The sequence below is a fragment of the Dendrobates tinctorius genome, unplaced genomic scaffold (assembly GCF_039654945.1).
Source record: "Dendrobates tinctorius isolate UK_male_01 unplaced genomic scaffold, ASM3965494v1 ptg000254l, whole genome shotgun sequence".
Lineage (NCBI taxonomy): Eukaryota > Metazoa > Chordata > Amphibia > Anura > Dendrobatidae > Dendrobates > Dendrobates tinctorius.
Window position 1 is genome coordinate 1,396,091 of NW_027361921.1, and position 21,084 is coordinate 1,417,174.

The 21,084-nt window shown below is 35.5% G+C and overlaps 10 non-coding genes across 10 annotated transcripts; all 10 read right to left on the minus strand.

The window, feature by feature from the left end:
* Positions 1-756: 756 nt before the first annotated feature.
* On the minus strand, positions 757-830 carry TRNAT-UGU (transfer RNA threonine (anticodon UGU)). Its single transcript has one exon. It is a non-coding gene; the product is annotated as a tRNA-Thr (tRNA).
* A 1,899-nt stretch (positions 831-2,729) lies between these two features.
* TRNAT-UGU (transfer RNA threonine (anticodon UGU)) lies at positions 2,730-2,803 on the minus strand. Its single transcript has one exon. It is a non-coding gene; the product is annotated as a tRNA-Thr (tRNA).
* A 3,073-nt stretch (positions 2,804-5,876) lies between these two features.
* TRNAT-UGU (transfer RNA threonine (anticodon UGU)) lies at positions 5,877-5,950 on the minus strand. Its single transcript has one exon. It is a non-coding gene; the product is annotated as a tRNA-Thr (tRNA).
* Positions 5,951-7,756: 1,806 nt separating this feature from the next.
* Positions 7,757-7,830, minus strand: TRNAT-UGU (transfer RNA threonine (anticodon UGU)). The gene has a single exon. It is a non-coding gene; the product is annotated as a tRNA-Thr (tRNA).
* A 1,818-nt stretch (positions 7,831-9,648) lies between these two features.
* On the minus strand, positions 9,649-9,722 carry TRNAT-UGU (transfer RNA threonine (anticodon UGU)). Its single transcript has one exon. It is a non-coding gene; the product is annotated as a tRNA-Thr (tRNA).
* Positions 9,723-11,528: 1,806 nt separating this feature from the next.
* TRNAT-UGU (transfer RNA threonine (anticodon UGU)) lies at positions 11,529-11,602 on the minus strand. The gene has a single exon. It is a non-coding gene; the product is annotated as a tRNA-Thr (tRNA).
* A 1,816-nt stretch (positions 11,603-13,418) lies between these two features.
* Positions 13,419-13,492, minus strand: TRNAT-UGU (transfer RNA threonine (anticodon UGU)). Its single transcript has one exon. It is a non-coding gene; the product is annotated as a tRNA-Thr (tRNA).
* Positions 13,493-15,298: 1,806 nt separating this feature from the next.
* On the minus strand, positions 15,299-15,372 carry TRNAT-UGU (transfer RNA threonine (anticodon UGU)). Its single transcript has one exon. It is a non-coding gene; the product is annotated as a tRNA-Thr (tRNA).
* A 1,632-nt stretch (positions 15,373-17,004) lies between these two features.
* On the minus strand, positions 17,005-17,078 carry TRNAT-UGU (transfer RNA threonine (anticodon UGU)). The gene has a single exon. It is a non-coding gene; the product is annotated as a tRNA-Thr (tRNA).
* A 1,623-nt stretch (positions 17,079-18,701) lies between these two features.
* Positions 18,702-18,775, minus strand: TRNAT-UGU (transfer RNA threonine (anticodon UGU)). The gene has a single exon. It is a non-coding gene; the product is annotated as a tRNA-Thr (tRNA).
* Between the last annotated feature and the right edge of the window lie 2,309 nt (positions 18,776-21,084).

Consider the following 21,084-nt stretch of genomic DNA (forward strand, 5'->3'; position numbering starts at 1 on the left):
TCCTTTTAGAGCATTTCAAAAGCAAAATTTTTTTTTTTACTCAAATTCCACTGGTTTTAATTTGTAATGCTTGAAGCCATCCTATATTCTCTAAAGAAACTTATTTAATCTAATTCCTTTTAGAGCATTTCAAAAGCAGAAAGTTTTTTTTCTCTCAATTACACTTTATTAGTGCTTTGGGAAAGACATGTTTGATGTCAAACAAAAGTGAAAGTCCTCTTTTTCGGCTAACAGCCCCAAACTGACATGAAGAAAGGAAAGCACTGCTGACATTCGAAATCAAGATTTTCTGTTTACTAAACAGGCTCTTTGACCAACTTGTCTACATCACAAAAAGATGTGATATATTGGAAAGACTGCTTAGAGAGTCAGGTGCGGAAAGTGGAGGCATTTCAAAATAAAATCCATTGGTTAAGTTGTCAAGCTTGAAGCAATCTTACTTCCTTTTCAGCATTTAGATGAGATTCTTAATCTCACAATTGCACTATCAGTAGGGCTGGAACAATGGCAAATTTGAGTTTGCACACAGGTAAAACACACCTGCTTTAAGATAGGAAGCTTATTCTTGAGAAGATGTAGCATCTTGGTTAAGTTGTCAAGCTTGAAGCAATCTTACTTCCTTTTCAGCATTTAGATGAGATTCTTAATCTCACAATTGCACTATCAGTAGGGCTGGAACAATGGCAAATTTGAGTTTGCACACAGGTAAAACACCTGCTTTAAGATAGGAAGCTTATTCTTGAGAAGACAAAAACAAGGTACTGCTGAGAGTTGAACTCAGGATCTCCTGTTTACAAGACAGGCGCTTTAACCAACTAAGCCACAGCACCACATGTTCCATAGGTGAATATTTATTATTCTGCTTTTTCCGAAAACTGCTATGAAAATTTGTAGTATCTCTTATGTTATTCCACTGGTTTTAATTTGTAAAGCTTGAGCCCATCCTATATTCTCTAAAAAAAGTTATTTCTTCTGATTCCTTTTAGAGCATTTCAAAAGCAACATTTTTTTTTTACTCAAATTCCACTGGTTTTAATTTGTAATGCTTGAAGCCATCCTATATTCTCTAAAGAAACTTATTTCATCTAATTCCTTTTAGAGCATTTCAAAAGCAGAAAGTTTTTTTTCTCTCAATTACACTTTATTAGTGCTTTGGGAAAGACATGTTTGATGTCAAACAAAAGTGAAAGTCCTCTTTTTCGGCTAACAGCCCCAAACTGACATGAAGAAAGGAAAGCACTGCTGACATTCGAAATCAAGATTTTCTGTTTACTAAACAGGCTCTTTGACCAACTTGTCTACATCACAAAAAGATGTGATATATTGGAAAGACTGCTTAGAGAGTCAGGTGCGGAAAGTGGAGGCATTTCAAAATAAAATCCATTGGTTAAGTTGTCAAGCTTGAAGCAATCTTACTTCCTTTTCAGCATTTAGATGAGATTCTTAATCTCACAATTGCACTATCAGTAGGGCTGGAACAATGGCAAATTTGAGTTTGCACACAGGTAAAACACACCTGCTTTAAGATAGGAAGCTTATTCTTGAGAAGATGTAGCATCTTGGTTAAGTTGGTTAAGTTGTCAAGCTTGAAGCAATCTTACTTCCTTTTCAGCATTTAGATGAGATTCTTAATCTCACAATTGCACTATCAGTAGGGCTGGAACAATGGCAAATTTGAGTTTGCACACAGGTAAAACACACCTGCTTTAAGATAGGAAGCTTATTCTTGAGAAGACAAAAACAAGCTACTGCTGAGAGTTGAACTCAGGATCTCCTGTTTACAAGACAGGCGCTTTAACCAACTAAGCCACAGCACCACATGTTCCATAGGTGAATATTTATTATTCTGCTTTTTCCGAAAACTGCTATGAAAATTTGTAGCATCTAATGTGTAATTCCACTGGTTTTAATTTGTAAAGCTTGAGCCCATCCTATATTCTCTAAAGAAAGTTATTTCATCTGATTCCTTTTAGAGCATTTCAAAAGCAAAATTTTTTTTTTTACTCAAATTCCACTGGTTTTAATTTGTAATGCTTGAAGCCATCCTATATTCTCTAAAGAAACTTATTTAATCTAATTCCTTTTAGAGCATTTCAAAAGCAGAAAGTTTTTTTTCTCTCAATTACACTTTATTAGTGCTTTGGGAAAGACATGTTTGATGTCAAACAAAAGTGAAAGTCCTCTTTTTCGGCTAACAGCCCCAAACTGACATGAAGAAAGGAAAGCACTGCTGACATTCGAAATCAAGATTTTCTGTTTACTAAACAGGCTCTTTGACCAACTTGTCTACATCACAAAAAGATGTGATATATTGGAAAGACTGCTTAGAGAGTCAGGTGCGGAAAGTGGAGGCATTTCAAAATAAAATCCATTGGTTAAGTTGTCAAGCTTGAAGCAATCTTACTTCCTTTTCAGCATTTAGATGAGATTCTTAATCTCACAATTGCACTATCAGTAGGGCTGGAACAATGGCAAATTTGAGTTTGCACACAGGTAAAACACACCTGCTTTAAGATAGGAAGCTTATTCTTGAGAAGATGTAGCATCTTGGTTAAGTTGGTTAAGTTGTCAAGCTTGAAGCAATCTTACTTCCTTTTCAGCATTTAGATGAGATTCTTAATCTCACAATTGCACTATCAGTAGGGCTGGAACAATGGCAAATTTGAGTTTGCACACAGGTAAAACACCTGCTTTAAGATAGGAAGCTTATTCTTGAGAAGACAAAAACAAGGTACTGCTGAGAGTTGAACTCAGGATCTCCTGTTTACAAGACAGGCGCTTTAACCAACTAAGCCACAGCACCACATGTTCCATAGGTGAATATTTATTATTCTGCTTTTTCCGAAAACTGCTATGAAAATTTGTAGTATCTCTTATGTTATTCCACTGGTTTTAATTTGTAAAGCTTGAGCCCATCCTATATTCTCTAAAAAAAGTTATTTCTTCTGATTCCTTTTAGAGCATTTCAAAAGCAACATTTTTTTTTTTACTCAAATTCCACTGGTTTTAATTTGTAATGCTTGAAGCCATCCTATATTCTCTAAAGAAACTTATTTCATCTAATTCCTTTTAGAGCATTTCAAAAGCAGAAAGTTTTTTTTCTCTCAATTACACTTTATTAGTGCTTTGGGAAAGACATGTTTGATGTCAAACAAAAGTGAAAGTCCTCTTTTTCGGCTAACAGCCCCAAACTGACATGAAGAAAGGAAAGCACTGCTGACATTCGAAATCAAGATTTTCTGTTTACTAAACAGGCTCTTTGACCAACTTGTCTACATCACAAAAAGATGTGATATATTGGAAAGACTGCTTAGAGAGTCAGGTGCGGAAAGTGGAGGCATTTCAAAATAAAATCCATTGGTTAAGTTGTCAAGCTTGAAGCAATCTTACTTCCTTTTCAGCATTTAGATGAGATTCTTAATCTCACAATTGCACTATCAGTAGGGCTGGAACAATGGCAAATTTGAGTTTGCACACAGGTAAAACACACCTGCTTTAAGATAGGAAGCTTATTCTTGAGAAGATGTAGCATCTTGGTTAAGTTGGTTAAGTTGTCAAGCTTGAAGCAATCTTACTTCCTTTTCAGCATTTAGATGAGATTCTTAATCTCACAATTGCACTATCAGTAGGGCTGGAACAATGGCAAATTTGAGTTTGCACACAGGTAAAACACACCTGCTTTAAGATAGGAAGCTTATTCTTGAGAAGACAAAAACAAGCTACTGCTGAGAGTTGAACTCAGGATCTCCTGTTTACAAGACAGGCGCTTTAACCAACTAAGCCACAGCACCACATGTTCCATAGGTGAATATTTATTATTCTGCTTTTTCCGAAAACTGCTATGAAAATTTGTAGCATCTAATGTGTAATTCCACTGGTTTTAATTTGTAAAGCTTGAGCCCATCCTATATTCTCTAAAGAAAGTTATTTCATCTGATTCCTTTTAGAGCATTTCAAAAGCAAAATTTTTTTTTTTACTCAAATTCCACTGGTTTTAATTTGTAATGCTTGAAGCCATCCTATATTCTCTAAAGAAACTTATTTAATCTAATTCCTTTTAGAGCATTTCAAAAGCAGAAAGTTTTTTTTCTCTCAATTACACTTTATTAGTGCTTTGGGAAAGACATGTTTGATGTCAAACAAAAGTGAAAGTCCTCTTTTTCGGCTAACAGCCCCAAACTGACATGAAGAAAGGAAAGCACTGCTGACATTCGAAATCAAGATTTTCTGTTTACTAAACAGGCTCTTTGACCAACTTGTCTACATCACAAAAAGATGTGATATATTGGAAAGACTGCTTAGAGAGTCAGGTGCGGAAAGTGGAGGCATTTCAAAATAAAATCCATTGGTTAAGTTGTCAAGCTTGAAGCAATCTTACTTCCTTTTCAGCATTTAGATGAGATTCTTAATCTCACAATTGCACTATCAGTAGGGCTGGAACAATGGCAAATTTGAGTTTGCACACAGGTAAAACACACCTGCTTTAAGATAGGAAGCTTATTCTTGAGAAGATGTAGCATCTTGGTTAAGTTGGTTAAGTTGTCAAGCTTGAAGCAATCTTACTTCCTTTTCAGCATTTAGATGAGATTCTTAATCTCACAATTGCACTATCAGTAGGGCTGGAACAATGGCAAATTTGAGTTTGCACACAGGTAAAACACACCTGCTTTAAGATAGGAAGCTTATTCTTGAGAAGATGTAGCATCTTGGTTAAGTTGGTTAAGTTGTCAAGCTTGAAGCAATCTTACTTCCTTTTCAGCATTTAGATGAGATTCTTAATCTCACAATTGCACTATCAGTAGGGCTGGAACAATGGCAAATTTGAGTTTGCACACAGGTAAAACACACCTGCTTTAAGATAGGAAGCTTATTCTTGAGAAGACAAAAACAAGCTACTGCTGAGAGTTGAACTCAGGATCTCCTGTTTACAAGACAGGCGCTTTAACCAACTAAGCCACAGCACCACATGTTCCATAGGTGAATATTTATTATTCTGCTTTTTCCGAAAACTGCTATGAAAATTTGTAGCATCTAATGTGTAATTCCACTGGTTTTAATTTGTAAAGCTTGAGCCCATCCTATATTCTCTAAAGAAAGTTATTTCATCTGATTCCTTTTAGAGCATTTCAAAAGCAAAATTTTTTTTTTTACTCAAATTCCACTGGTTTTAATTTGTAATGCTTGAAGCCATCCTATATTCTCTAAAGAAACTTATTTAATCTAATTCCTTTTAGAGCATTTCAAAAGCAGAAAGTTTTTTTTCTCTCAATTACACTTTATTAGTGCTTTGGGAAAGACATGTTTGATGTCAAACAAAAGTGAAAGTCCTCTTTTTCGGCTAACAGCCCCAAACTGACATGAAGAAAGGAAAGCACTGCTGACATTCGAAATCAAGATTTTCTGTTTACTAAACAGGCTCTTTGACCAACTTGTCTACATCACAAAAAGATGTGATATATTGGAAAGACTGCTTAGAGAGTCAGGTGCGGAAAGTGGAGGCATTTCAAAATAAAATCCATTGGTTAAGTTGTCAAGCTTGAAGCAATCTTACTTCCTTTTCAGCATTTAGATGAGATTCTTAATCTCACAATTGCACTATCAGTAGGGCTGGAACAATGGCAAATTTGAGTTTGCACACAGGTAAAACACACCTGCTTTAAGATAGGAAGCTTATTCTTGAGAAGATGTAGCATCTTGGTTAAGTTGGTTAAGTTGTCAAGCTTGAAGCAATCTTACTTCCTTTTCAGCATTTAGATGAGATTCTTAATCTCACAATTGCACTATCAGTAGGGCTGGAACAATGGCAAATTTGAGTTTGCACACAGGTAAAACACCTGCTTTAAGATAGGAAGCTTATTCTTGAGAAGACAAAAACAAGGTACTGCTGAGAGTTGAACTCAGGATCTCCTGTTTACAAGACAGGCGCTTTAACCAACTAAGCCACAGCACCACATGTTCCATAGGTGAATATTTATTATTCTGCTTTTTCCGAAAACTGCTATGAAAATTTGTAGCATCTAATGTGTAATTCCACTGGTTTTAATTTGTAAAGCTTGAGCCGATCCTATATTCTCTAAAAAAAGTTATTTCTTCTGATTCCTTTTAGAGAATTTCAAAAGCAACATTTTTTTTTTTACTCAAATTCCACTGGTTTTAATTTGTAATGCTTGAAGCCATCCTATATTCTCTAAAGAAACTTATTTCATCTAATTCCTTTTAGAGCATTTCAAAAGCAGAAAGTTTTTTTTCTCTCAATTACACTTTATTAGTGCTTTGGGAAAGACATGTTTGATGTCAAACAAAAGTGAAAGTCCTCTTTTTCGGCTAACAGCCCCAAACTGACATGAAGAAAGGAAAGCACTGCTGACATTCGAAATCAAGATTTTCTGTTTACTAAACAGGCTCTTTGACCAACTTGTCTACATCACAAAAAGATGTGATATATTGGAAAGACTGCTTAGAGAGTCAGGTGCGGAAAGTGGAGGCATTTCAAAATAAAATCCATTGGTTAAGTTGTCAAGCTTGAAGCAATCTTACTTCCTTTTCAGCATTTAGATGAGATTCTTAATCTCACAATTGCACTATCAGTAGGGCTGGAACAATGGCAAATTTGAGTTTGCACACAGGTAAAACACACCTGCTTTAAGATAGGAAGCTTATTCTTGAGAAGATGTAGCATCTTGGTTAAGTTGGTTAAGTTGTCAAGCTTGAAGCAATCTTACTTCCTTTTCAGCATTTAGATGAGATTCTTAATCTCACAATTGCACTATCAGTAGGGCTGGAACAATGGCAAATTTGAGTTTGCACACAGGTAAAACACACCTGCTTTAAGATAGGAAGCTTATTCTTGAGAAGATGTAGCATCTTGGTTAAGTTGGTTAAGTTGTCAAGCTTGAAGCAATCTTACTTCCTTTTCAGCATTTAGATGAGATTCTTAATCTCACAATTGCACTATCAGTAGGGCTGGAACAATGGCAAATTTGAGTTTGCACACAGGTAAAACACACCTGCTTTAAGATAGGAAGCTTATTCTTGAGAAGACGAAAACAAGGTACTGCTGAGAGTTGAACTCAGGATCTCCTGTTTACAAGACAGGCGCTTTAACCTGGTTCAACTGGTTTTAATTTGTAATTCTTGAGCCCATCCTATATTCTCTAAAGAAAGTTATTTCATCTGATTCCTTTTACAGCATTTCAAAAGCAAAATTTTTTTTTTACTCAAATTCCACTTGTTTTAATTTGTAATGCTTGAAGCCATCCTATATTCTCTAAAGAAACTTATTTCATCTTATTCCTTTTAGAGCATTTCAAAAGCAGAAAGTTTTTTTCTCTCAATTACACTTTATTAGTGCTTTGGGAAAGACATGTTTGATGTCAAACAAAAGTGAAAGTCCTCTTTTTCGGCTAACAGCCCCAAACTGACATGAAGAAAGGAAAGCACTGCTGACATTCGAAATCAAGATTTTCTGTTTACTAAACAGGCTCTTTGACCAACTTGTCTACATCACAAAAATATGTGATATATTGGAAAGACTGCTTAGAGAGTCAGGTGCGGAAAGTGGAGGCATTTCAAAATAAAATCCATTGGTTAAGTTGTCAAGCTTGAAGCAATCTTACTTCCTTTTCAGCATTTAGATGAGATTCTTAATCTCACAATTGCACTCTCAGTAGGGCTGGAACAATGGCAAATTTGAGTTTGCACACAGGTAAAACAACTGCTTTAAGATAGGAAGCTTATTCTTGAGAAAACAAAAACAAGGTACTGCTGAGAGTTGAACTCAGGATCTCCTGTTTACAAGACAGGCGCTTTAACCAACTAAGCCACAGCACCACATGTTCCATAGGTGAATATTTATTATTCTGCTTTTTCCGAAAACTGCTATGAAATTTGTAGCATCTAATGTGTAATTCCACTGGTTTTAATTTGTAAAGCTTGAGCCCATCCTATATTCTCTAAAGAAAGTTATTTCTTCTGATTCCTTTTAGAGCATTTCAAAAGCAAAATTTTTTTTTTTACTCAAATTCCACTGGTTTTAATTTGTAATGCTTGAAGCCATCCTATATTCTCTAAAGAAACTTATTTCATCTAATTCCTTTTAGAGCATTTCAAAAGCAGAAAGTTTTTTTTCTCTCAATTACACTTTATTAGTGCTTTGGGAAAGACATGTTTGATGTCAAACAAAAGTGAAAGTCCTCTTTTTCGGCTAACAGCCCCAAACTGACATGAAGAAAGGAAAGCACTGCTGACATTCGAAATCAAGATTTTCTGTTTACTAAACAGGCTCTTTGACCAACTTGTCTACATCACAAAAAGATGTGATATATTGGAAAGACTGCTTAGAGAGTCAGGTGCGGAAAGTGGAGGCATTTCAAAATAAAATCCATTGGTTAAGTTGTCAAGCTTGAAGCAATCTTACTTCCTTTTCAGCATTTAGATGAGATTCTTAATCTCACAATTGCACTATCAGTAGGGCTGGAACAATGGCAAATTTGAGTTTGCACACAGGTAAAACACACCTGCTTTAAGATAGGAAGCTTATTCTTGAGAAGATGTAGCATCTTGGTTAAGTTGGTTAAGTTGTCAAGCTTGAAGCAATCTTACTTCCTTTTCAGCATTTAGATGAGATTCTTAATCTCACAATTGCACTATCAGTAGGGCTGGAACAATGGCAAATTTGAGTTTGCACACAGGTAAAACACCTGCTTTAAAAAGACTGCTTAGAGAGTCAGGTGCGGAAAGTGGAGGCATTTCAAAATAAAATCCATTGGTTAAGTTGTCAAGCTTGAAGCAATCTTACTTCCTTTTCAGCATTTAGATGAGATTCTTAATCTCACAATTGCACTATCAGTAGGGCTGGAACAATGGCAAATTTGAGTTTGCACACAGGTAAAACACACCTGCTTTAAGATAGGAAGCTTATTCTTGAGAAGACGAAAACAAGGTACTGCTGAGAGTTGAACTCAGGATCTCCTGTTTACAAGACAGGCGCTTTAACCTGGTTCCACTGGTTTTAATTTGTAATTCTTGAGCCCATCCTATATTCTCTAAAGAAAGTTATTTCATCTGATTCCTTTTAGAGCATTTCAAAAGCAAAATTTTTTTTTTTACTCAAATTCCACTTGTTTTAATTTGTAATGCTTGAAGCCATCCTATATTCTCTAAAGAAACTTATTTCATCTAATTCCTTTTAGAGCATTTCAAAAGCAGAAAGTTTTTTTTCTCTCAATTACACTTTATTAGTGCTTTGGGAAAGACATGTTTGATGTCAAACAAAAGTGAAAGTCCTCTTTTTCGGCTAACAGCCCCAAACTGACATGAAGAAAGGAAAGCACTGCTGACATTCGAAATCAAGATTTTCTGTTTACTAAACAGGCTCTTTGACCAACTTGTCTACATCACAAAAAGATGTGATATATTGGAAAGACTGCTTAGAGAGTCAGGTGCGGAAAGTGGAGGCATTTCAAAATAAAATCCATTGGTTAAGTTGTCAAGCTTGAAGCAATCTTACTTCCTTTTCAGCATTTAGATGAGATTCTTAATCTCACAATTGCACTCTCAGTAGGGCTGGAACAATGGCAAATTTGAGTTTGCACACAGGTAAAACAACTGATTTAAGATAGGAAGCTTATTCTTGAGAAGACAAAAACAAGGTACTGCTGAGAGTTGAACTCAGGATCTCCTGTTTACAAGACAGGCGCTTTAACCAACTAAGCCACAGCACCACATGTTCCATAGGTGAATATTTATTATTCTGCTTTTTCCGAAAACTGCTATGAAAATTTGTAGCATCTAATGTGTAATTCCACTGGTTTTAATTTGTAAAGCTTGAGCCCATCCTATATTCTCTAAAGAAAGTTATTTCTTCTGATTCATTTTAGAGCATTTCAAAAGCAAAATTTTTTTTTTTACTCAAATTCCACTGGTTTTAATTTGTAATGCTTGAAGCCATCCTATATTCTCTAAAGAAACTTATTTCATCTAATTCCTTTTAGAGCATTTCAAAAGCAGAAAGTTTTTTTTCTCTCAATTACACTTTATTAGTGCTTTGGGAAAGACATGTTTGATGTCAAACAAAAGTGAAAGTCCTCTTTTTCGGCTAACAGCCCCAAACTGACATGAAGAAAGGAAAGCACTGCTGACATTCGAAATTAAGATTTTCTGTTTACTAAACAGGCCCTTTGACCAACTTGTCTACATCACAAAAAGATGTGATATATTGGAAAGACTGCTTAGAGAGTCAGGTGCGGAAAGTGGAGGCATTTCAAAATAAAATCCATTGGTTAAGTTGTCAAGCTTGAAGCAATCTTACTTCCTTTTCAGCATTTAGATGAGATTCTTAATCTCACAATTGCACTATCAGTAGGGCTGGAACAATGGCAAATTTGAGTTTGCACACAGGTAAAACACACCTGCTTTAAGATAGGAAGCTTATTCTTGAGAAGATGTAGCATCTTGGTTAAGTTGGTTAAGTTGTCAAGCTTGAAGCAATCTTACTTCCTTTTCAGCATTTAGATGAGATTCTTAATCTCACAATTGCACTATCAGTAGGGCTGGAACAATGGCAAATTTGAGTTTGCACACAGGTAAAACACACCTGCTTTAAGATAGGAAGCTTATTCTTGAGAAGATGTAGCATCTTGGTTAAGTTGGTTAAGTTGTCAAGCTTGAAGCAATCTTACTTCCTTTTCAGCATTTAGATGAGATTCTTAATCTCACAATTGCACTATCAGTAGGGCTGGAACAATGGCAAATTTGAGTTTGCACACAGGTAAAACACACCTGCTTTAATATAGGAAGCTTATTCTTGAGAAGACGAAAACAAGGTACTGCTGAGAGTTCAACTCAGGATCTCCTGTTTACAAGACAGGCGCTTTAACCTGGTTCCACTGGTTTTAATTTGTAATTCTTGAGCCCATCCTATATTCTCTAAAGAAAGTTATTTCATCTGATTCCTTTTAGAGCATTTCAAAAGCAAAATTTTTTTTTTACTCAAATTCCACTTGTTTTAATTTGTAATGCTTGAAGCCATCCTATATTCTCTAAAGAAACTTATTTCATCTAATTCCTTTTAGAGCATTTCAAAAGCAGAAAGTTTTTTTCTCTCAATTACACTTTATTAGTGCTTTGGGAAAGACATGTTTGATGTCAAACAAAAGTGAAAGTCCTCTTTTTCGGCTAACAGCCCCAAACTGACATGAAGAAAGGAAAGCACTGCTGACATTCGAAATCAAGATTTTCTGTTTACTAAACAGGCTCTTTGACCAACTTGTCTACATCACAAAAAGATGTGATATATTGGAAAGACTGCTTAGAGAGTCAGGTGCGGAAAGTGGAGGCATTTCAAAATAAAATCCATTGGTTAAGTTGTCAAGCTTGAAGCAATCTTACTTCCTTTTCAGCATTTAGATGAGATTCTTAATCTCACAATTGCACTCTCAGTAGGGCTGGAACAATGGCAAATTTGAGTTTGCACACAGGTAAAACAACTGCTTTAAGATAGGAAGCTTATTCTTGAGAAGACAAAAACAAGGTACTGCTGAGAGTTGAACTCAGGATCTCCTGTTTACAAGACAGGCGCTTTAACCAACTAAGCCACAGCACCACATGTTCCATAGGTGAATATTTATTATTCTGCTTTTTCCGAAAACTGCTATGAAATTTGTAGCATCTAATGTGTAATTCCACTGGTTTTAATTTGTAAAGCTTGAGCCCATCCTATATTCTCTAAAGAAAGTTATTTCTTCTGATTCCTTTTAGAGCATTTCAAAAGCAAAATTTTTTTTTTACTCAAATTCCACTGGTTTTAATTTGTAATGCTTGAAGCCATCCTATATTCTCTAAAGAAACTTATTTCATCTAATTCCTTTTAGAGCATTTCAAAAGCAGAAAGTTTTTTTTCTCTCAATTACACTTTATTAGTGCTTTGGGAAAGACATGTTTGATGTCAAACAAAAGTGAAAGTCCTCTTTTTCGGCTAACAGCCCCAAACTGACATGAAGAAAGGAAAGCACTGCTGACATTCGAAATCAAGATTTTCTGTTTACTAAACAGGCTCTTTGACCAACTTGTCTACATCACAAAAAGATGTGATATATTGGAAAGACTGCTTAGAGAGTCAGGTGCGGAAAGTGGAGGCATTTCAAAATAAAATCCATTGGTTAAGTTGTCAAGCTTGAAGCAATCTTACTTCCTTTTCAGCATTTAGATGAGATTCTTAATCTCACAATTGCACTATCAGTAGGGCTGGAACAATGGCAAATTTGAGTTTGCACACAGGTAAAACACACCTGCTTTAAGATAGGAAGCTTATTCTTGAGAAGATGTAGCATCTTGGTTAAGTTGGTTAAGTTGTCAAGCTTGAAGCAATCTTACTTCCTTTTCAGCATTTAGATGAGATTCTTAATCTCACAATTGCACTATCAGTAGGGCTGGAACAATGGCAAATTTGAGTTTGCACACAGGTAAAACACCTGCTTTAAAAAGACTGCTTAGAGAGTCAGGTGCGGAAAGTGGAGGCATTTCAAAATAAAATCCATTGGTTAAGTTGTCAAGCTTGAAGCAATCTTACTTCCTTTTCAGCATTTAGATGAGATTCTTAATCTCACAATTGCACTATCAGTAGGGCTGGAACAATGGCAAATTTGAGTTTGCACACAGGTAAAACACACCTGCTTTAAGATAGGAAGCTTATTCTTGAGAAGACGAAAACAAGGTACTGCTGAGAGTTGAACTCAGGATCTCCTGTTTACAAGACAGGCGCTTTAACCTGGTTCCACTGGTTTTAATTTGTAATTCTTGAGCCCATCCTATATTCTCTAAAGAAAGTTATTTCATCTGATTCCTTTTAGAGCATTTCAAAAGCAAAATTTTTTTTTTTACTCAAATTCCACTTGTTTTAATTTGTAATGCTTGAAGCCATCCTATATTCTCTAAAGAAACTTATTTCATCTAATTCCTTTTAGAGCATTTCAAAAGCAGAAAGTTTTTTTCTCTCAATTACACTTTATTAGTGCTTTGGGAAAGACATGTTTGATGTCAAACAAAAGTGAAAGTCCTCTTTTTCGGCTAACAGCCCCAAACTGACATGAAGAAAGGAAAGCACTGCTGACATTCGAAATCAAGATTTTCTGTTTACTAAACAGGCTCTTTGACCAACTTGTCTACATCACAAAAAGATGTGATATATTGGAAAGACTGCTTAGAGAGTCATGTGCGGAAAGTGGAGGCATTTCAAAATAAAATCCATTGGTTAAGTTGTCAAGCTTGAAGCAATCTTACTTCCTTTTCAGCATTTAGATGAGATTCTTAATCTCACAATTGCACTCTCAGTAGGGCTGGAACAATGGCAAATTTGAGTTTGCACACAGGTAAAACAACTGCTTTAAGATAGGAAGCTTATTCTTGAGAAGACAAAAACAAGGTACTGCTGAGAGTTGAACTCAGGATCTCCTGTTTACAAGACAGGCGCTTTAACCAACTAAGCCACAGCACCACATGTTCCATAGGTGAATATTTATTATTCTGCTTTTTCCGAAAACTGCTATGAAAATTTGTAGCATCTAATGTGTAATTCCACTGGTTTTAATTTGTAAAGCTTGAGCCCATCCTATATTCTCTAAAGAAAGTTATTTCTTCTGATTCATTTTAGAGCATTTCAAAAGCAAAATTTTTTTTTTTACTCAAATTCCACTGGTTTTAATTTGTAATGCTTGAAGCCATCCTATATTCTCTAAAGAAACTTATTTCATCTAATTCCTTTTAGAGCATTTCAAAAGCAGAAAGTTTTTTTTCTCTCAATTACACTTTATTAGTGCTTTGGGAAAGACATGTTTGATGTCAAACAAAAGTGAAAGTCCTCTTTTTCGGCTAACAGCCCCAAACTGACATGAAGAAAGGAAAGCACTGCTGACATTCGAAATTAAGATTTTCTGTTTACTAAACAGGCCCTTTGACCAACTTGTCTACATCACAAAAAGATGTGATATATTGGAAAGACTGCTTAGAGAGTCAGGTGCGGAAAGTGGAGGCATTTCAAAATAAAATCCATTGGTTAAGTTGTCAAGCTTGAAGCAATCTTACTTCCTTTTCAGCATTTAGATGAGATTCTTAATCTCACAATTGCACTATCAGTAGGGCTGGAACAATGGCAAATTTGAGTTTGCACACAGGTAAAACACACCTGCTTTAAGATAGGAAGCTTATTCTTGAGAAGATGTAGCATCTTGGTTAAGTTGGTTAAGTTGTCAAGCTTGAAGCAATCTTACTTCCTTTTCAGCATTTAGATGAGATTCTTAATCTCACAATTGCACTATCAGTAGGGCTGGAACAATGGCAAATTTGAGTTTGCACACAGGTAAAACACACCTGCTTTAAGATAGGAAGCTTATTCTTGAGAAGATGTAGCATCTTGGTTAAGTTGGTTAAGTTGTCAAGCTTGAAGCAATCTTACTTCCTTTTCAGCATTTAGATGAGATTCTTAATCTCACAATTGCACTATCAGTAGGGCTGGAACAATGGCAAATTTGAGTTTGCACACAGGTAAAACACACCTGCTTTAAGATAGGAAGCTTATTCTTGAGAAGACGAAAACAAGGTACTGCTGAGAGTTGAACTCAGGATCTCCTGTTTACAAGACAGGCGCTTTAACCTGGTTCCACTGGTTTTAATTTGTAATTCTTGAGCCCATCCTATATTCTCTAAAGAAAGTTATTTCATCTGATTCCTTTTAGAGCATTTCAAAAGCAAAATTTTTTTTTTACTCAAATTCCACTTGTTTTAATTTGTAATGCTTGAAGCCATCCTATATTCTCTAAAGAAACTTATTTCATCTAATTCCTTTTAGAGCATTTCAAAAGCAGAAAGTTTTTTTCTCTCAATTACACTTTATTAGTGCTTTGGGAAAGACATGTTTGATGTCAAACAAAAGTGAAAGTCCTCTTTTTTGGCTAACAGCCCCAAACTGACATGAAGAAAGGAAAGCACTGCTGACATTCGAAATCAAGATTTTCTGTTTACTAAACAGGCTCTTTGACCAACTTGTCTACATCACAAAAAGATGTGATATATTGGAAAGACTGCTTAGAGAGTCAGGTGCGGAAAGTGGAGGCATTTCAAAATAAAATCCATTGGTTAAGTTGTCAAGCTTGAAGCAATCTTACTTCCTTTTCAGCATTTAGATGAGATTCTTAATCTCACAATTGCACTCTCAGTAGGGCTGGAACAATGGCAAATTTGAGTTTGCACACAGGTAAAACAACTGCTTTAAGATAGGAAGCTTATTCTTGAGAAGACAAAAACAAGGTACTGCTGAGAGTTGAACTCAGGATCTCCTGTTTACAAGACAGGCGCTTTAACCAACTAAGCCACAGCACCACATGTTCCATAGGTGAATATTTATTATTCTGCTTTTTCCGAAAACTGCTATGAAATTTGTAGCATCTAATGTGTAATTCCACTGGTTTTAATTTGTAAAGCTTGAGCCCATCCTATATTCTCTAAAGAAAGTTATTTCTTCTGATTCCTTTTAGAGCATTTCAAAAGCAAAATTTTTTTTTTTACTCAAATTCCACTGGTTTTAATTTGTAATGCTTGAAGCCATCCTATTTTCTCTAAAGAAACTTATTTCATCTAATTCCTTTTAGAGCATTTCAAAAGCAGAAAGTTTTTTTTCTCTCAATTACACTTTATTAGTGCTTTGGGAAAGACATGTTTGATGTCAAACAAAAGTGAAAGTCCTCTTTTTCGGCTAACAGCCCCAAACTGACATGAAGAAAGGAAAGCACTGCTGACATTCGAAATCAAGATTTTCTGTTTACTAAACAGGCTCTTTGACCAACTTGTCTACATCACAAAAAGATGTGATATATTGGAAAGACTGCTTAGAGAGTCAGGTGCGGAAAGTGGAGGCATTTCAAAATAAAATCCATTGGTTAAGTTGTCAAGCTTGAAGCAATCTTACTTCCTTTTCAGCATTTAGATGAGATTCTTAATCTCACAATTGCACTATCAGTAGGGCTGGAACAATGGCAAATTTGAGTTTGCACACAGGTAAAACACCTGCTTTAAAAAGACTGCTTAGAGAGTCAGGTGCGGAAAGTGGAGGCATTTCAAAATAAAATCCATAGGTTAAGTTGTCAAGCTTGAAGCAATCTTACTATCTTTTCAGCATTTAGATGAGATTCTTAATCTCACAATTGCACTATCAGTAGGGCTGGAACAATGGCAAATTTGAGTTTGCACACAGGTAAAACACACCTGCTTTAAGATAGGAAGCTTATTCTTGAGAAGACGAAAACAAGGTACTGCTGAGAGTTGAACTCAGGATCTCCTGTTTACAAGACAGGCGCTTTAACCTGGTTCCACTGGTTTTAATTTGTAATTCTTGAGCCCATCCTATATTCTCTAAAGAAAGTTATTTCATCTGATTCCTTTTAGAGCATTTCAAAAGCAAAATTTTTTTTTTTACTCAAATTCCACTTGTTTTAATTTGTAATGCTTGAAGCCATCCTATATTCTCTAAAGAAACTTATTTCATTTAATTCCTTTTAGAGCATTTCAAAAGCAGAAAGTTTTTTTCTCTCAATTACACTTTATTAGTGCTTTGGGAAAGACATGTTTGATGTCAAACAAAAGTGAAAGTCCTCTTTTTCGGCTAACAGCCCCAAACTGACATGAAGAAAGGAAAGCACTGCTGACATTCGAAATCAAGATTTTCTGTTTACTAAACAGGCTCTTTGACCAACTTGTCTACATCACAAAAAGATGTGATATATTGGAAAGACTGCTTAGAGAGTCAGGTGCGGAAAGTGGAGGCATTTCAAAATAAAATCCATTGGTTAAGTTGTCAAGCTTGAAGCAATCTTACTTCCTTTTCAGCATTTAGATGAGATTCTTAATCTCACAATTGCACTCTCAGTAGGGCTGGAACAATGGCAAATTTGAGTTTGCACACAGGTAAAACAACTGCTTTAAGATAGGAAGCTTATTCTTGAGAAGACAAAAACAAGGTACTGCTGAGAGTTGAACTCAGGATCTCCTGTTTACAAGACAGGCGCTTTAACCAACTAAGCCACAGCACCACATGTTCCATAGGTGAATATTTATTATTCTGCTTTTTCCGAAAACTGCTATGAAAATTTGTAGCATCTAGTGTGTAATTCCACTGGTTTTAATTTGTAAAGCTTGAGCCCATCCTATATTCTCTAAAGAAAGTTATTTCTTCTGATTCCTTTTAGAGCATTTCAAAAGCAAAATTTTTTTTTTTACTCAAATTCCACTGGTTTTAATGTGTAATGCTTGAAGCCATCCTATATTCTCTAAAGAAACTTATTTCATCTAATTCCTTTTAGAGCATTTCAAAAGCAGAAAGTTTTTTTTCTCTCAATTACACTTTATTAGTGCTTTGGGAAAGACATGTTTGATGTCAAACAAAAGTGAAAGTCCTCTTTTTCGGCTAACAGCCCCAAACTGACATGAAGAAAGGAAAGCACTGCTGACATTCGAAATTAAGATTTTCTGTTTACTAAACAGGCCCTTTGACCAACTTGTCTACATCACAAAAAGATGTGATATATTGGAAAGACTGCTTAGAGAGTCAGGTGCGGAAAGTGGAGGCATTTCAAAATAAAATCCATTGGTTAAGTTGTCAAGCTTGAAGCAATCTTACTTCCTTTTCAGCATTTAGGTGAGATTCTTAATCTCACAATTGCACTATCAGTAGGGCTGGAACAATGGCAAATTTGAGTTTGCACACAGGTAAAACACACCTGCTTTAAGATAGGAAGCTTATTCTTGAGAAGATGTAGCATCTTGGTTAAGTTGGTTAAGTTGTCAAGCTTGAAGCAATCTTACTTCCTTTTCAGCATTTAGATGAGATTCTTAATCTCACAATTGCACTATCAGTAGGGCTGGAAAAATGGCAAATTTGAGTTTGCACACAGGTAAAACACACCTGCTTTAAGATAGGAAGCTTATTCTTGAGAAGACGAAAACAAGGTACTGCTGAGAGTTGAACTCAGGATCTCCTGTTTACAAGACAGGCGCTTTAACCTGGTTCCACTGGTTTTAATTTGTAATTCTTGAGCCCATCCTATATTCTCTAAAGAAAGTTATTTCATCTGATTCCTTTTAGAGCATTTCAAAAGCAAAATTTTTTTTTTACTCAAATTCCACTTGTTTTAATTTGTAATGCTTGAAGCCATCCTATATTCTCTAAAGAAACTTATTTCATCTAATTCCTTTTAGAGCATTTCAAAAGCAGAAAGTTTTTTTCTCTCAATTACACTTTATTAGTGCTTTGGGAAAGACATGTTTGATGTCAAACAAAAGTGAAAGTCCTCTTTTTCGGCTAACAGCCCCAAACTGACATGAAGAAAGGAAAGCACTGCTGACATTCGAAATCAAGATTTTCTGTTTACTAAACAGGCTCTTTGACCAACTTGTCTACATCACAAAAAGATGTGATATATTGGAAAGACTGCTTAGAGAGTCAGGTGCGGAAAGTGGAGGCATTTCAAAATAAAATCCATTGGTTAAGTTGTCAAGCTTGAAGCAATCTTACTTCCTTTTCAGCATTTAGATGAGATTCTTAATCTCACAATTGCACTCTCAGTAGGGCTGGAACAATGGCAAATTTGAGTTTGCACACAGGTAAAACACACCTGCTTTAAGATAGGAAGCTTATTCTTGAGAAGACAAAAACAAGGTACTGCTGAGAGTTGAACTCAGGATCTCCTGTTTACAAGACAGGCGCTTTAACCAACTAAGCCACAGCACCACATGTTCCATAGGTGAATATTTATTATTCTGCTTTTTCCGAAAACTGCTATGAAATTTGTAGCATCTAATGTGTAATTCCACTGGTTTTAATTTGTAAAGCTTGAGCCCATCCTATATTCTCTAAAGAAAGTTATTTCTTCTGATTCCTTTTAGAGCATTTCAAAAGCAAAATTTTTTTTTTTACTCAAATTCCACTGGTTTTAATTTGTAATGCTTGAAGCCATCCTATATTCTCTAAAGAAACTTATTTCATCTAATTCCTTTTAGAGCATTTCAAAAGCAGAAAGTTTTTTTTCTCTCAATTACACTTTATTAGTGCTTTGGGAAAGACATGTTTGATGTCAAACAAAAGTGAAAGTCCTCTTTTTCGGCTAACAGCCCCAAACTGACATGAAGAAAGGAAAGCACTGCTGACATTCGAAATCAAGATTTTCTGTTTACTAAACAGGCTCTTTGACCAACTTGTCTACATCACAAAAAGATGTGATATATTGGAAAGACTGCTTAGAGAGTCAGGTGCGGAAAGTGGAGGCATTTCAAAATAAAATCCATTGGTTAAGTTGTCAAGCTTGAAGCAATCTTACTTCCTTTTCAGCATTTAGATGAGATTCTTAATCTCACAATTGCACTATCAGTAGGGCTGGAACAATGGCAAATTTGAGTTTGCACACAGGTAAAACACACCTGCTTTAAGATAGGAAGCTTATTCTTGAGAAGATGTAGCATCTTGGTTAAGTTGGTTAAGTTGTCAAGCTTGAAGCAATCTTACTTCCTTTTCAGCATTTAGATGAGATTCTTAATCTCACAATTGCACTATCAGTAGGGCTGGAACAATGGCAAATTTGAGTTTGCACACAGGTAAAACACACCTGCTTTAAGATAGGAAGCTTATTCTTGAGAAGACGAAAACAAGGTACTGCTGAGAGTTGAACTCAGGATCTCCTGTTTACAAGACAGGCGCTTTAACCTGGTTCCACTGGTTTTAATTTGTAATTCTTGAGCCCATCCTATATTCTCTAAAGAAAGTTATTTCATCTGATTCCTTTTAGAGCATTTCAAAAGCAAAATTTTTTTTTTTACTCAAATTCCACTTGTTTTAATTTGTAATGCTTGAAGCCATCCTATATTCTCTAAAGAAACTTATTTCATCTAATTCCTTTTAGAGCATTTCAAAAGCAGAAAGTTTTTTTCTCTCAATTACACTTTATTAGTGCTTTGGGAAAGACATGTTTGATGTCAAACAAAAGTGAAAGTCCTCTTTTTCGGCTAACAGCCCCAAACTGACATGAAGAAAGGAAAGCACTGCTGACATTCGAAATCAAGATTTTCTGTTTACTAAACAGGCTCTTTGACCAACTTGTCTACATCACAAAAAGATGTGATATATTGGAAAGACTGCTTAGAGAGTCAGGTGCGGAAAGTGGAGGCATTTCAAAATAAAATCCATTGGTTAAGTTGTCAAGCTTGAAGCAATCTTACTTCCTTTTCAGCATTTAGATGAGATTCTTAATCTCACAATTGCACTCTCAGTAGGGCTGGAACAATGGCAAATTTGAGTTTGCACACAGGTAAAACAACTGATTTAAGATAGGAAGCTTATTCTTGAGAAGACAAAAACAAGGCACTGCTGAGAGTTGAACTCAGGATCTCCTGTTTACAAGACATGCGCTTTAACCAACTAAGCCACAGCACCACATGTTCCATAGGTGAATATTTATTATTCTGCTTTTTCCGAAAACTGCTATGAAAATTTGTAGCATCTAATGTGTAATTCCACTGGTTTTAATTTGTAAAGCTTGAGCCCATCCTATATTCTCTAAAGAAAGTTATTTCTTCTGATTCATTTTAGAGCATTTCAAAAGCAAAATTTTTTTTTTTACTCAAATTCCACTGGTTTTAATTTGTAATGCTTGAAGCCATCCTATATTCTCTAAAGAAACTTATTTCATCTAATTCCTTTTAGAGCATTTCAAAAGCAGAAAGTTTTTTTTCTCTCAATTACACTTTATTAGTGCTTTGGGAAAGACATGTTTGATGTCAAACAAAAGTGAAAGTCCTCTTTTTCGGCTAACAGCCCCAAACTGACATGAAGAAAGGAAAGCACTGCTGACATTCGAAATTAAGATTTTCTGTTTACTAAACAGGCCCTTTGACCAACTTGTCTACATCACAAAAAGATGTGATATATTGGAAAGACTGCTTAGAGAGTCAGGTGCGGAAAGTGGAGGCATTTCAAAATAAAATCCATTGGTTAAGTTGTCAAGCTTGAAGCAATCTTACTTCCTTTTCAGCATTTAGATGAGATTC